This window comes from Triticum dicoccoides, chromosome 1B (genome assembly GCF_002162155.2).
Source record: "Triticum dicoccoides isolate Atlit2015 ecotype Zavitan chromosome 1B, WEW_v2.0, whole genome shotgun sequence".
Lineage (NCBI taxonomy): Eukaryota > Viridiplantae > Streptophyta > Magnoliopsida > Poales > Poaceae > Triticum > Triticum dicoccoides.
The window spans coordinates 383136291-383150724 of NC_041381.1; positions in this window are offsets into that span (position 1 = coordinate 383136291).

The window sequence follows — 14434 nt, forward strand, 5'->3', positions numbered from 1 at the left end:
GTCTTGTTTGGCGCTTAAATCCTCCAACGCTTGCTCTTGCACCGGAAAGTATGCATCTGATTGATGTCTTTTAACTTGAAGTTGAGACTCAAGAAGCCGAACTCATTCAGGCAGGGAGTTCGAAGAGCTTGTGCCAGCAGTAGTGGCCAGTAACTTGAACACTACATAAAGACATGACTTTGGGGTTGTCTCAGTGTCTTCAATATAATTTTTAGCAGCTTTCTTGGAGATCAACAAGGATGTCTCACAATCTTGAACCTTATCTGCATTAGTTCCTTTACCATTGCATAACGGGGTACTCTTCTCCAATATTTTATCCACATTCTAAAAGAGAAACAAACAGACACATCACAGGTTTACCATGTTGTATATGAAACTCATTTTGGTAAACCAGTTCAGTAGTAAGGTGTACATGATAACATCATGAAACAAACATATATCTATGTAGTATGGTCACTGTATGGTCTATATAATTCTAGTTTATGTTGCCAAACCAAGATAGAGACAGTTCAAATCATATGTATTTAAGACAAAGCAGCATAGACAGAATATAAGTGTGGGAAACTACACATCAATAACAACACTTGTAATGTGCATGGCATGAGAACATAACTGTTTATCCAATTGAAACTGAAATCAACATAGAGCAAGTTACAACAACAAACACGTTAAAGAAACGGGTTTAAAACATACCTGTTGCACCATTGGAGTTTCAATTGCATCCTTCAATTTTGAAATTAGTTGGTATGAGTAAATATAGTGATGCAAGGGCAAAGCAGTATGAACCATAGCTACGGAACATGACCTGAGAATAATTCTTCTTATGCTTTAAGCGTTGACTTGGGGTTCGGAGTGGTGGTTCTCGTGCTTTGGGCACTGTAGTTGCCTTACTAACTGCTCTTGTTTGGGTGCTTTGTGGTGGAGAAGGTGTTGTGTCAACTAGAACTGGGTTACTATCTACTGGGGTTGGGGTTAGAAGGGGTGTAGCTGGTTCTTTGTCCAAGTAGGTAGGGGTACAATCTGCATGAGTCTGGGTTATGTGTGGTGGGGCTGGTTCTTGGGCAAGTACAACCGTGGTTCTATCTGCATCGATAGGTAGCCTGATCTTTTCTGAAGACCGTGTTTTTACCCCCACAAATACCGCCATCACCCCCTCCAATTCAAATGGATGATAAACAAGAAAAGTAATTGAATGTACAGACGTTGTAGGATAGGCACGTGCAATGGATAGTAGGTAAGAAAACAGAGCATGAAATAATTCACATTTATGTTGTCTAACCAAACATAATAGTGCTACCTCTTGAGCATGCGTTGGTTTTTCCCTTGAAGAGGAAAGGGTGATGCAGCAAAGTAGCGTAAGTATTTCCCTCAGTTTTTGAGAACCAGGGTATCAATCCAGTAGGAGGCTCCTCAAAAGTCCCACTCACCTACACAAACAAACAAGAACCTCGCAACAAACGCGATAAAGGGGTTGTCAATCCCTTCACGGTAAATTGCAAAAGTGAGATCTGATAGAGATAATATGATAAGATAAATGTTTTTGGTATTTTTATGATATAGATTGGAAAGTAAAAGATGCAAATAAAAGTAGATGGAAAACTTATATGATAAAAGATAGACCCGGGGGCCATAGGTTTCACTAGTGGCTTCTCTCAAGATAGCATAAGTATTACGGTGAGTGAACAAATTACTGTCGAGCAATTGATAGAAAAGTGCATAGTTATGAGATTATCTAGGCATGATCATGTATATAGGCATCACGTCCGTAACAAGTAGACCGACTCCTGCCTGCATCTACTACTATTACTCCACACATCGACCGACTCCTGCCTGCATCTAGAGTATTAAGTCCATAAGAACAGAGTAACGCCTTAAGCAAGATGACATGATGTAGAGGGATAAACTCATGCAATATGATATAAACCCCATCTTTTTATCCTTGATGGCAACAATACAATACATGCCTTGCTGCCCCTACTGTCACTGGGAAAGGACACCGCAAGATTGAACCCAAAGCTAAGCACTTCTCCCATGGCAAGAAAGATCAATCTAGTAGGCCAAACCAAACTGATAATTCGAAGAGACTTGCAAAGATAACCAACCATACATAAAAGAATTCACAGGAGATTCAAATATTTCTCATAGATAAACTTTATCATAAACCCACAATTCATCGGATCTCGACAAACACACCGCAAAAAGACTTACATCGAATAGATCTCCAAGAAAGAGGAAGGAGAACTTTGTATTGAGATTCAAAGAGAGAGAAGAAACCATCTAGCTAATAACTATGGACCCGAAGGTCTGTGGTAAACTACTCAAAACTCATCAGAGAGGCCTTGGTGGTGATGGAGAGGCCCTCTGTGGTCGATTCTCCCTTCGGCGGAGCGCCAGCGAAGGCTCCAAGATGGGATCTCGCAGATACAGAAAGTTGCGGCGGTGGAAATAATTTCTCGTGGTGCTCCTGGATGTTTTCGGGGTACGTAGATATATATAGGCAAAGAAAGTCGGTCAGGGGATCCACGAGGGGCCCACAAGGCAGGGGGGCGCGCCCACCCTTACTAGGCACGCCGTCCACCCTCGTGGCCGCCTCGGCTGCTTCTTGACGTCCACTCCAAGTCTCCTGGATTGCGTTTGTTCCAAAAAGACCGCTCCCGAAGGTTTCATTCCATTTGGACTCCGTTTGATATTCCTTTACTTCGATATACTGAAATAGGCAAAAAAAAAACAGCAATTCGCGTTAGGCCTCCGGTTAGTAGGTTAGTCCCGAAAATGATATAAAAGTGTAAAGTAAAGCCCATTAACATCCAAAACAGGTAATATAATAGCATGGAACAATCAAAAATTATAGATACATTGGAGACGTATCAAGCATCCCCAAGCTTAATTCCTGCTCGTCCTCGAGTAGGTAAATGATAAAAACAGAATTTTTGATGTGGAATGCTACCTAGCATAATTCTAAATGTAATTTTCTTTATTGTGGCATGATTGTTCAGATCCAAATGATTCAAGATAAAAGCTTATAAAACATAAAAATAGTAATACTTCGAAGCATACTAGCAAATAATCATGTCCTATCAAAATAGCATAGCCAAAGAAAGCTTATCCCTACAAAATCATATAGTTAGGCCATGCTTCATCTTTATCACACAAAATAATCCCATCATGCACAACCCCGGTTTCAGCCAAGCAATTGGTTCATACTTTTTAACGCGCTTCAGCTTTTTCAACTCTTACGCAATACATGAGCGCAAGCCATGGACATAGCACTATAGGTGGTATATGGTGGTGGTTGTGAAGACAAAAAGGGAGAAGATAGTCTCACACCAACTAGGCATATCAACGGGCTATGGAGATGCCCATTAATAGATATCAATGTGAATGAGTAGGGATTTCCATGCAACGGAAGCACTAGAGCTATAAATATATGAAAGCTCAACAAAAGAAACTAAGTGGGTGTGCATCCAACTTGCTTGCTCATGAAGACCTAGGGCGTTTTCAGGAAGCCCATCATTGGAATATACAAGCCAAGTTCTATAATGAAAAATTCCCACTAGTATATGAAAGTGACAACATAAGAGACTCTCTATCATGAAGATCATGGTGCTACTTTGAAGCACAAGTGTGTAAAAAGAGATAGTAGCATTGTCCCTTCTCTCTTTTTCTCTCATTTTTTTATTTTGGTGGGCTTCTTTGGCCTCTTTTTTTATGGGCTTCTTTGACCTCTTTTATTTTTATAAAGTCCGAAGTCTCATCCCGACTTGTGGGCGAATCATAGTCTTCATCACCCTTTCCTCACTTGGGACAATGCTCTAATAATTAAGATCATCACACTTTTATTGATTTACAACTCAAGAATTACAACTCAATACTTGGAACAAAATATGACTCTATGTGAATGCCTCCGGCGGTGTACCGGGATATGCAATGAATCAAGAGTGACATGTATGAAAATTATGAAGGTGGCCTTGCCACAAATACGATGTCAACTACATGATCATGCAAAAAGCAATATGACAATGATGGAACGTGTCATAATAAATGGAACGGTGGAAAGTTGCATGGCAATATATCTCGGAATGGCTATGGAAATGCCATAATAGGTAGGTATGGTGGCTGTTTTGATGAAGGTAAATAATGGGTTCATAATACCGGCGAAGGTTGCGCGGCATAATAGAGGCTAGCTAAGTGGAAGGGTAAGTGTGCGTGTATCCATGGACTCACATTAGTCATAAAGAACTCATATACTTATTGCAGAAGTCTACTTGCCCTCAAAGCAAAGTACTACTACGCATGCTCCTAGGGGAAGGGTTTGTAGGAGTTAACCATCGCGCGATCCCGGCCTCCACTCATAAGGAAAGCAATTAAAAGAGCATCTCATGCAACAAATTTGTCACACAACTTTTACCATACGTGCATGCTACGGGACTCGCCAACTTCAACACAAGTATTTCTCAATTTCATAATTACCCAACTAGCATGACTCTAACATTATTACCTTTATATCTCAAAACAATTATCAAGCATGAAACTGATCATAGTTTTTAATGCACTTTCTATGATAGTTTTTATTATACCCAACTTGCATGCTCATCATTCTAGGACCAAATTTATAACCATAGCAAATACCATGCTGTTCTAAAAGACTCTCAAAATAATATAAGTGAAGCATGAGAGATCAACAATTTCTTCAAAATAAAGCCACCGCCGTGCTCTAGAAAATATAAGTGAAGCACATAGAGCAAAACTATCTAGCTCAAAAGATATAAGTGAAGCACATAGAGTATTCTAGTAAATTCTAGATCATGTGGGTTTCTCCCAAAAGGTGTGTACAGAAAGGATGATTGTGGTAAACTAACAAGCAAAGACTCATATCATACAAGATGCTCCAAGCAAAACACATATCATGTGGTAAATAAAAATATAGCTCCAAGTAAAGTTACCGATAGATGAGGACGAAAGAGGGGATGCCTTCTGGGGCATCCCCAAGCTTAGGCTTTTGGTTGTCCTTGAATATCTCGGGGTGCCATGGGCATCCCCAAGCTTAGGCTTTTGCCACTCCTTATTCCGTAGTCCATCAAATCTTTACCTAAAACTTGAAAACTTCACAACACAAAACTCAACAGGAAATCTCCTAAGCTCCGTTAGTGCAAGAAAGAAAAACAACCACATAAGGTACTGTAATGAACTCATTCTTTATTTATATTGGTGTTAAACCTGCTGTATTCCAACTTCTCTATGGTTCATACCCCCCGATACTAGCCATAGATGCATCAAAATAAGCAAACAACACACGAAAAACAGAATCTGTCAAAAACAGAACAGTCTGTAGAAATCTGTAACTTTTGAATACTTTTGGAACTCCAAAAATCCTAAAAAAATAGGAAGTCCTAGGTAATTTTTCTATTGATCTACAGCAAAAAGAATCAACGCAAAAGCGCGTTTATGTGATTTATTGAACTTTTTCTTGTGCACGCAAAGTTTCTGTTTTTCAGCAGAATCAAATTAACTTTCACCCAAGGTTATCCTATAGGTTCTACTTGGCACAAACACTAATTAAAACATAAAAACACATCTAACCAGAGACTAAATAAATTATTTATTACTAAACAGGAACAAAAATCAAGGAATAAAAATAAAATTGGGTTGCCTCCCAACAAGCGCTATCGTTTAACGCCCCTAGCTAGGCATAAAAGCGAGAATAGATCTAAGTATTGCCATAATAATAAGATAGATCACGAAAACTCATTTCATATTCCCTACGTTCAGCAGCAAGTTTTCTTTGAGGCAAGCAAAAGTAATCAAAAGGGCTAAATTTAATGGGACAGAAGTCCCCAAGATCAATCTCGGGAGGTATGGGTTCCTCCTTTGGCCCTTCATTTTGCACATCATTATAAGCATTCTTTTGGCAGAACTTCGTAAGCCTATACTCAAGAGAACATCCTAACTCATTATTTCGAATAGCAAAATCATTGTTAAGTTCGGAAATTCTATCAACTAGAACATTGGTAGGAACCTTTTTTCCAAGGTTTTAATTAAAAGCAATATAGTCTAAAGATTGAAAACGCATAATTTCCTCTTGATCAAAGAGGATTGCCTCTATGGGAGGACGACTGGCGTCCACCCTATAGTGTGCAAAGATTTCTTTAGCCTCTTTATTATAAATCTGAACTCATGTGCCAAAAAAGATAGTAGCGGCATGCTTAACAGAAGAATGCTCAATATTGGAAAATTCTAAGAAAATCCTTTGTATGCAAGGGTGCATGTGCATAAACTGCCTTTCAATTTCAACTATAAGCATGGAGATAGCATCCGCAAGACTACTAGTTCTATGAAGAATAGAACCACCCATAGAAGGTAAAGCACCGGCACAAGGAAAGAAATCTTGAATAACCCCCTTTCCAATAATATTGCCACTACCGATTCGAATTTTTTTTAGTATGTAAGATAGTGGGTTCTTCAACAGGAGCATCAAAATTTTCCATATTATTATTGTCCAAATCGATGATAATCTCCCCAGTTTCAGACATAGTGGTAACAGGCAAACGAGGAAGAGGCAAACAGAAAAGAGAGAGGGCGAATAAAACGACAAGGGTGAAGTGGGGGAGAGGAAAACGAGAGGCAAATGGCAAATAATGTAATGCAATGGAGATGAGTTTGTGATGGGTACTTGGTATCTCTTGACTTGAGAGAAGACCTCCCTGGCAACGGCGCCAGAAATCCTTCTTGCTACCTCTTGAGCAAGCGTTGGTTTTTCCCTTGAAGAGGAAAGGGTGATGCAGCAAAGTAGCGTAAGTATTTCCCTCAGTTTTTGAGAACCAAGGTATTAATCCAGTAGGAGGCTCCTCAAAAGTCCCACGCACCTACACAAACAAACAAGAACCTTGCAACCAACGTGATAAAGGGGTTGTCAATCCCTTCATGGTAACTTGCAAAAGTGAGATCTGATAGAGATAATATGATAAGATAAATATTTTTGGTATTTTTATGATATAGATTGGAAAGTAAAAGATGAAAATGAAAGTAGATGGAAAACTTATATGATAAAAGATAGACCCAGGGGCCATAGGTTTCACTAGTGGCTTCTCTCAAGAGAGCATAAGTTTTACGGTGGGCGAACAAATTACTGTCGAGCAATTGATAGAAAAGTGCATAGTTATGAGATTATCTAGGCATGATCATGTATATAGGCATCATGTCCGTAACAAGTAGACCGACTCCTGCCTGCATCTACTACTATTACTCCACACATTGACCGACTCCTGCCTGCATCTTGAGTATTAAGTTCATAAGAACAGAGTAACGCCTTAAGCAAGATGACATGATGTAGAGGGATAAACTCATGCAATATGATATAAACCCCATCTTTTTATCCTCGATGGCAACAATAAAATACGTGCCTTGTTGCCCCTACTGTCACTGGGAAAGGATACCGCAAGATTGAACCCAAAGCTAAGCACTTCTCCCATGGCAAGAAAGATCAATCTAGTAGGCAAAACCAAACTGATAATTCGAAGAGACTTGCAAAGATAACCAATCATACATAAAAGAATTCAGAGGAGATTCAAATATTTCTCATAAATAAACTTGATCATAAACCCACAATTCATTGGATCTCGACAAACACACCACAAAAAGAGTTACATCGAATAGATCTCCAAGAAGAGGAAGGAGAACTTTGTATTGAGATTCAAAGAGAGAGAAGAAGCCATCTAGCTAATAACTATGGACTCGAAGGTCTGTAGTAAACTACTCACAACTCATTGGAGAGGCCTTGGTGGTGATGGAGAGGCCCTCCGTGGTCGATTCCCCCTCCGGCGGAGCGCCGACGAAGGCTCCAAGATGGGATCTCGCGGATACAGAAGGTTGCGGCGGTGGAAATAATTTCTCGTGGTGCTCCTGGATGTTTTCGGGGTATGTAGAAATATATAGGCGAAGGAAGTCGGTCAGGGGAGCCATGAGGGACCCACGAGGCAGGGGGCGTGACCACCCTTAGTGGGCACACCGGCCACCCTCGTGGCCGCCTCGGCTGCTTCTTGACGTCCACTCCAAATCTCCTGGATTGCGTTTGTTCCAAAAAGATCGCTCCCGAAGGTTTCATTCCGTTGGGACTCCGTTTGATATTCCTTTCCTTTGATATACTGAAATAGGCAAAAAACAGCAATTCGGGCCGGGCCTCCGGTTAGTAGGTTAGTCCCAAAAATGATATAAAAGTGTAAAGTAAAGCCCATTAACATCCAAAACAGGTAATATAATAGCATGGAACAATCAAAAATTATAGATACGTTGGATACGTATCAAATAGCATGACATAATTTCACATATATGATGGCTTAAATAGGATAGCATGACATAATTTCACATGTATGATGGTAACTAAACAAGATAGAATGACATAGTTCAAAATATGATGACTATGTAAACATGATGACATGATATAACTATATGATGTGTCTATTAAAGTGGTTGGCATGCCATAATTCACAAACATGTCATCTATGGAAAAATGATGGCATGATATAATTCATGGATAGAATGACATAATTCAAAATATGATGACTATATAAACAGTATGAGATGATATAACTATATTATGTCTTTAGAGAATGGGTTGGCATGCTATAATTCAGATACATGCTGTCTATGTAAACATCATGGCGTTATATAATTCAAATATATGATTTATATACTAAGCAAGTGAGCAGAGGGCAATCACATATATGATGTGTCAACTAAGGAGATGGCATTCAATATTGTGTATATGATGTAAAAAATAAGCATTGCAAGACAACATATGCATGATATGAGTAATATAACCCTGCCAAGTTTGAGCATACACCTCAGGGGGATAATAGGACTAGTCATCTGTCTCTGAATCCTCCTCTGAGGAGCTATCTGTAACCATCAAGATATCTACTTCAGCAGGTAGCATTGTCTGCTCTGAAGACCTTGCTTTCACTCCAGATACTTCCATCACCGCTTCAAATGGCTAATGCACAGGAAGAGCAGTTGAATATACAAACATTGTCAACAAATGCAATGAGTAATACAAAAAAATGACGACATGATATAATTCACATATACGACGCTTGGCTAAACAGCATGGCATTGCATAATTCACACACATAATGCCTTGCAACAAGATAGCATTGCATAATTCACATATATAATGTCTTGCAACAAGATGGCATTGCAAAATTCACATACATGGTAACTAGACACTCAAGAGGTGGCATTCACACAAAGCATGTCTAAACTAAGCAAATGACATGCCAATGCGAGACACCATATGCACGATATGAGCAATATAAGCCTGCCAAGTTAGAGCATGCACCTCGGGGGGGGGGGATAGGACTGGTCATATGTATCTGAATCCTCCTCTGAGGAGCTATCTATAACCAGCAAGACATGCGCTTCGTCAGATAGCATTGTCTGCTCTGAAGACCTTGTTTCCACTCAAGATTTTTCCATGACCGTGTCGAATGGCTGATGCACAGGAAGAGTAATTGAATGTACTAAAATTGTTAACAAATTTAATACGTAATAAAAATGAGGGCATCATATAATTCACATATAAGATGACTGGCTAACCAGGGTGGCATTGCAAAATTCACATATATGATGTCTGGCTAAACAAGATGGCATTTTGCATGATTCACATATACGATAAAGAAACTAAACAGATGGCATTCACACAAAGCATGTCTAAACTAAGTAGATGACATATTTGATGTATAAAGTAAGCAATGCAAGGCACCATATGCATGATATTACCAACATCAGCATGCCAAGTTAGAGCGAAGACCTCAAGGGGAAATAGGAGTGGTCTTCTCCTTCTGAATCCCCCTCAGAACAGTTATCTTCCTCTTGATTACAATCTGAAACGGGTGGATGGGGGCTGCCTTTGTGCCCACCATGGAGCGACGTCTGCATGAAATTTTATTGCCACGCAAGGCTCGTCTCTTTTGCTCTACATGTTTAGTTCCATTGTGTACAATAACTGACATGCATAGGAATAAAACATAGTGAGATTATGTAAGGAGTGCATGCAGAAATCCAGAGTGATGGTAGCAACCTGTGGATAGACCCAAAACCAATGATAGCATGCAGATAATGGCTTCAGTTAAAAAATACAGATAATGGCTTCTTTATGTTTGTTTACCACCCAACATGTAACTCATAGTAGACACCAGAGATTAACCAGATAGTAGATAGATACTATTGATTGCGGCCCCAATTTGTACCCACAACCATTTAAAAACTCAAGTTTGAATATTAGTTTGGAGATGACTCAGAGTCTAATTGATGAATAGGACGATAAAGTAGCATGTAATATTAAGCGATGCATAACGTAAGCAGACACGAAAGAGTGCGACCTCTCTTATGGACTCATGTAGTCCTCAAGGTCATCTGCTCGATTGATGATGGTAATGCAGTTGTGGTGGCTGCCGGCGGCAGGGAAGAAGATCTGAGGTGACGAAAGACAGTCTGGAGGGCAGATCCCTGTTGTGGTGAACCCTTCCATTGTTGGAGTAGCTGAGCTGGGGTGGAACACATTGCAGCAGGAGCGGGACAAACCACACAAGGTTTTCTTCAACACATATCTGTAACAGAAGTATTTGTGTAAGGGCTTGTTTGAATTTGAGGATTCTAACAATGCAGGGATAGGAAATACACGGGAATAGGATAGGAATGCACATGCAAAACAGAGAATTTAAAAACACAGGTGTCGGTGTCAAAACCGGCGGATCTCGGGTAGGGGGTCCCGAACTGTGCGTCTAGGCGGATGGTAACAGGAGACAAGGGACACGATGTTTTACCCAGGTTCGGGCCCTCTTGATGGAGGTAAAACCCTACGTCCCGCTTGACTGATATTGATATTGTGGATGTTTACAAGAGTGGATCTACCACGAGATCGAGGAGGCTAAACCCTAGAAGCTAGCCTATGGTATGATTGCAATGGTTGTTGTTGTGTCCTACGGACTAGAGCCATCCGGTTTATATAGACACCGGAGAGGGCTAGGGTTACATAGAGTCGGTTACAATGGTAGGAGATCTACATATCCGTATCGCCAAGCTTGCCTTCCACGCCAAGGAAAGTCCCATACGGACACGGGGCGAAGTCTTCAATCTTGTATCTTCATAGTCTTGGAGTCCGGTCGATGATGATAGTCCGGCCGATGATAGTTCGGCTGATGATGGTAGTCCGGCTATCCGGACACCCCCTAATCCAGGACTCCCTCAGTAGCCCCTGAACCAGGCTTCAATGACGATAAGTCCGGCACGTATATTGCTTGGCATTGCAAGGCGGGTTCCTCCTCCGAATGATAGAAGATTGTGAACACCAGGATAGTGTCCGACTCTGCAAAATAAATTCCACATTCCACCGTAGAGAGAATAATATATACACAAGTTCAATCTGCTGACATTTTTTTTACGGCATGACGTCATGCCACTACCAAGCCATTACTTGAATCGTTTTTTACTCTACCACCTCAGCGCATTTAGCGAAGCGGTTTCCTTGGCACGTCTTGTCGAAGCAGAGATCGTGTTCCCCTTAATCCGGGATTCTCATCAATACGGAAGTGGGTAACCCAACCGCGCCATTGATGGTGACGCTTGGAGGATAAGCGAGTTTTACCAGGCCGGTGGGGGACGCGTAGACTTCGCCCGCCCATATAAGGGATAAGGATTCACCTTTTCACCTACGCCTTCTTCCTTCTTTGCTTATCCATCTCCGTGCACTCGAGCTCCAGCGCCCAAGCCCGCACATCTCGTCTCAACCTTCCCCAGTCATGTCTGGAGCGGGAGGCAAGTGGATGACCTCCTCCGTTACGGAGGAGCACATCGAAAGACTGCGCAGCGCGGCTACCTGTCCGGCGATATCGCGCACCGGCTGCCCAACGAGGGGCAGCTCATCTCCACCCCTAGGCCCCATGAGAGGGTCGTTTTTCTTCCCCACTTCCTCCGCGGACTGGGCTTTCCACTTCACCCCTTTGTCCGGGGGCTCATGTTCTACTACGGCCTGGATTTCCATGATCTGGCGCCGAACTTCATCCTGAACATCTCGGCGTTTATCGTCGTGTGCGAGGCCTTCCTCTGCATCCAGCCCCACTTGGGCTTGTGGCTCAAGACCTTCAATGTCAAGCCGAAGGTTGTGAAGGGCACTAAAGCGGAGTGCGGAGGCGCCATGTTGGGCAAGATGCCCAATGTCCTTTGGTTCGAAGGGGCCTTCGTGGAATCCGTCAAGGGGTGGCAATCGGGGTGGTTCTATATCACCGAGCCGCGCGACCCTAAGTGGGCGGCGGCCCCCGAGTTCAGATCTGGTATCCCCATGCAGCTCACCTCCTAGAAAGAGAAGGGCTTGCTGTGGGGTAGTTCGGAGGAGGTGACGGGACTCCAAGCCTGTATCCAGAAGCTGGTGAAGAAGCTCAGGCTGGTTAACATGGTCCAAGTCATGCTCGTCCGCCGGATTCTCCCATGCCAAGAGCGGGCATTCAATCTGTGGGAGTTCAATCCGGAACAGCACCAGACGCTGAGTGGGCTCTTCGACACGACGTACGAAGGCGCCTGGAGGGTGCTGTTTAAGGGTGCCGAAGCCCCCGCATCCGCGACTGAAGATCGTGGATTTCACTCGCAGCGCCAGTCCGACGAGGTAAGTGATTCTACCCCTTTACGGGACACTTGCTTTTCATAGTTTGACTCTATGCGGGTTTTAATTTCCCCTTTTCCTTTGACAGGACTGGATGAGGAAGGTGGAGCAGATTATCTGCCTGGCTCCCATGCCAGAAAACCCAGTAGACGCCCGTCTAGCGAGGCTGCTGGTTTCGGCACCGCACATGGTGCCGGAGAAGAAGGCCAAGAAGGAGGCCACGGGTGCTCGAAAGAGTTCCCGTTTTCAGGTGTCCGACGACTCCGGGGCGGACTCCTCCCCCGAAAACGAGGAGGAGAAAGAGGACTCTCTCCCAGAGGAGGGAGAGAGGAAGAGGAAGGCTTCCCCAACAGGGGAGGCCGAAGGGTCCAAGAGGGGAAGGACTATTCCCCCGGAAAGCTCCACCAACATCAACGTTGGCGAGGAAGAATGGCCTTCAAGGGCCAGGCCTCCAGCGAGATCGTAAGTATCCGGACTCCTGAGTGATTTATAATTTCTTTTTCTGTGTCACATAGTGTCATTCTGATGCTGCATGCTGCCTGTAGTCCGGCCAATGATGATCTCCCCGCTTCATCGAGCGGGTCGTTGGCTCCGTCGGATGTAGACTCCATCCCGACCGCCTCCACCCCTCGCGACACCGAGGACGCCGAGGTGGGATCCCAAGAAGGGACCCATCAGGGGGAGGCTCCGGAGGCGCCACAAGGCGTCCTCCCGGACTTTGCGCCGGACTCCATATTAGAACCCGCAGTGGTTCCGGAGTCCGGCCGGCGGCCCCTTCGCACGAAGGGCAAGACCGTGACGCCAGCGGCTTCCGTCCAACCGGAGGCGCTGGACAATTTGTTGGAGGCGCTCCAGAGCACTTCCATCGAGGAAGAACACCGCACTATTATGAGTGCGGTGATTCAGAAGGTACAGCTCGCCAAGAGCAGGCTGACCGAAGCCTGCAGTAGCCTTCTATCAGGCTTTGAGGTAAGAAGTTAAAAATATGCAATGTAATACCGCATAGACAGTAGCCCCTGATGCTCGGTTCGGTGTTCGGAAAGAAAAGCTGGACTGAGGATCTGAAAAAAGAAGATAGACGCAGGGTTGCTAAAAAATTATGTCAATATGGGTTGCAGGCTGCGCTGCTGACCTCTGCCGCACTGACTGCGGAGGTCGGTGCTTTGAAGCAGGAGCTCGAGCGGTCCGAGGAAGAGCTCGGCCGCGCCAAGAAGCAGCTCCAGGACAAAGAAGGTGAGTAACACCACTTTGAACTTGTACCTTACAGAAAAGGATTTAGGTTGCAACAAAAAATAACAAGGATAACATGGGTACTGCAGGGGCCACGAACGAGGTGGCGACCCTGAAGGAGGCCGTGTCCGCGGCCGAACGCAATGCAGCCGCGGAACGGGCAGAGCGAGAAAAGCAGGAGGCGCGGGTGGCGGTGGTTCAGCAAGAGCTCCAGGCTCTCATGGAAAAGCATGAGAGTTTGGAGCGTGACTCAAAGACTCGAGAGTCCGAGCTTGCCTCGGCTCTCGAAAGTGCCAAGACTGCCAAGGCCGATGCCCATAAGTCCCTTCAAGAGATTGAGTTGGTGAGGAAGATAGCGGCGGGTAAGGCATTTTTCATGCAAAGCAAGCATGTGAATGTAAATTACGTGTCACTTACCCGAATTCGGAGCTCCCCAGGGGCGTTTGCAGATCTGCCTCGCAGTGTGTCTGATGCCGCCGCATTCTACCAAGCCGAGGAGGGGAGCTCAACGGAGAAGGTCTTCTGGTCTCAGTATGCTGAGGCCGGCCATCC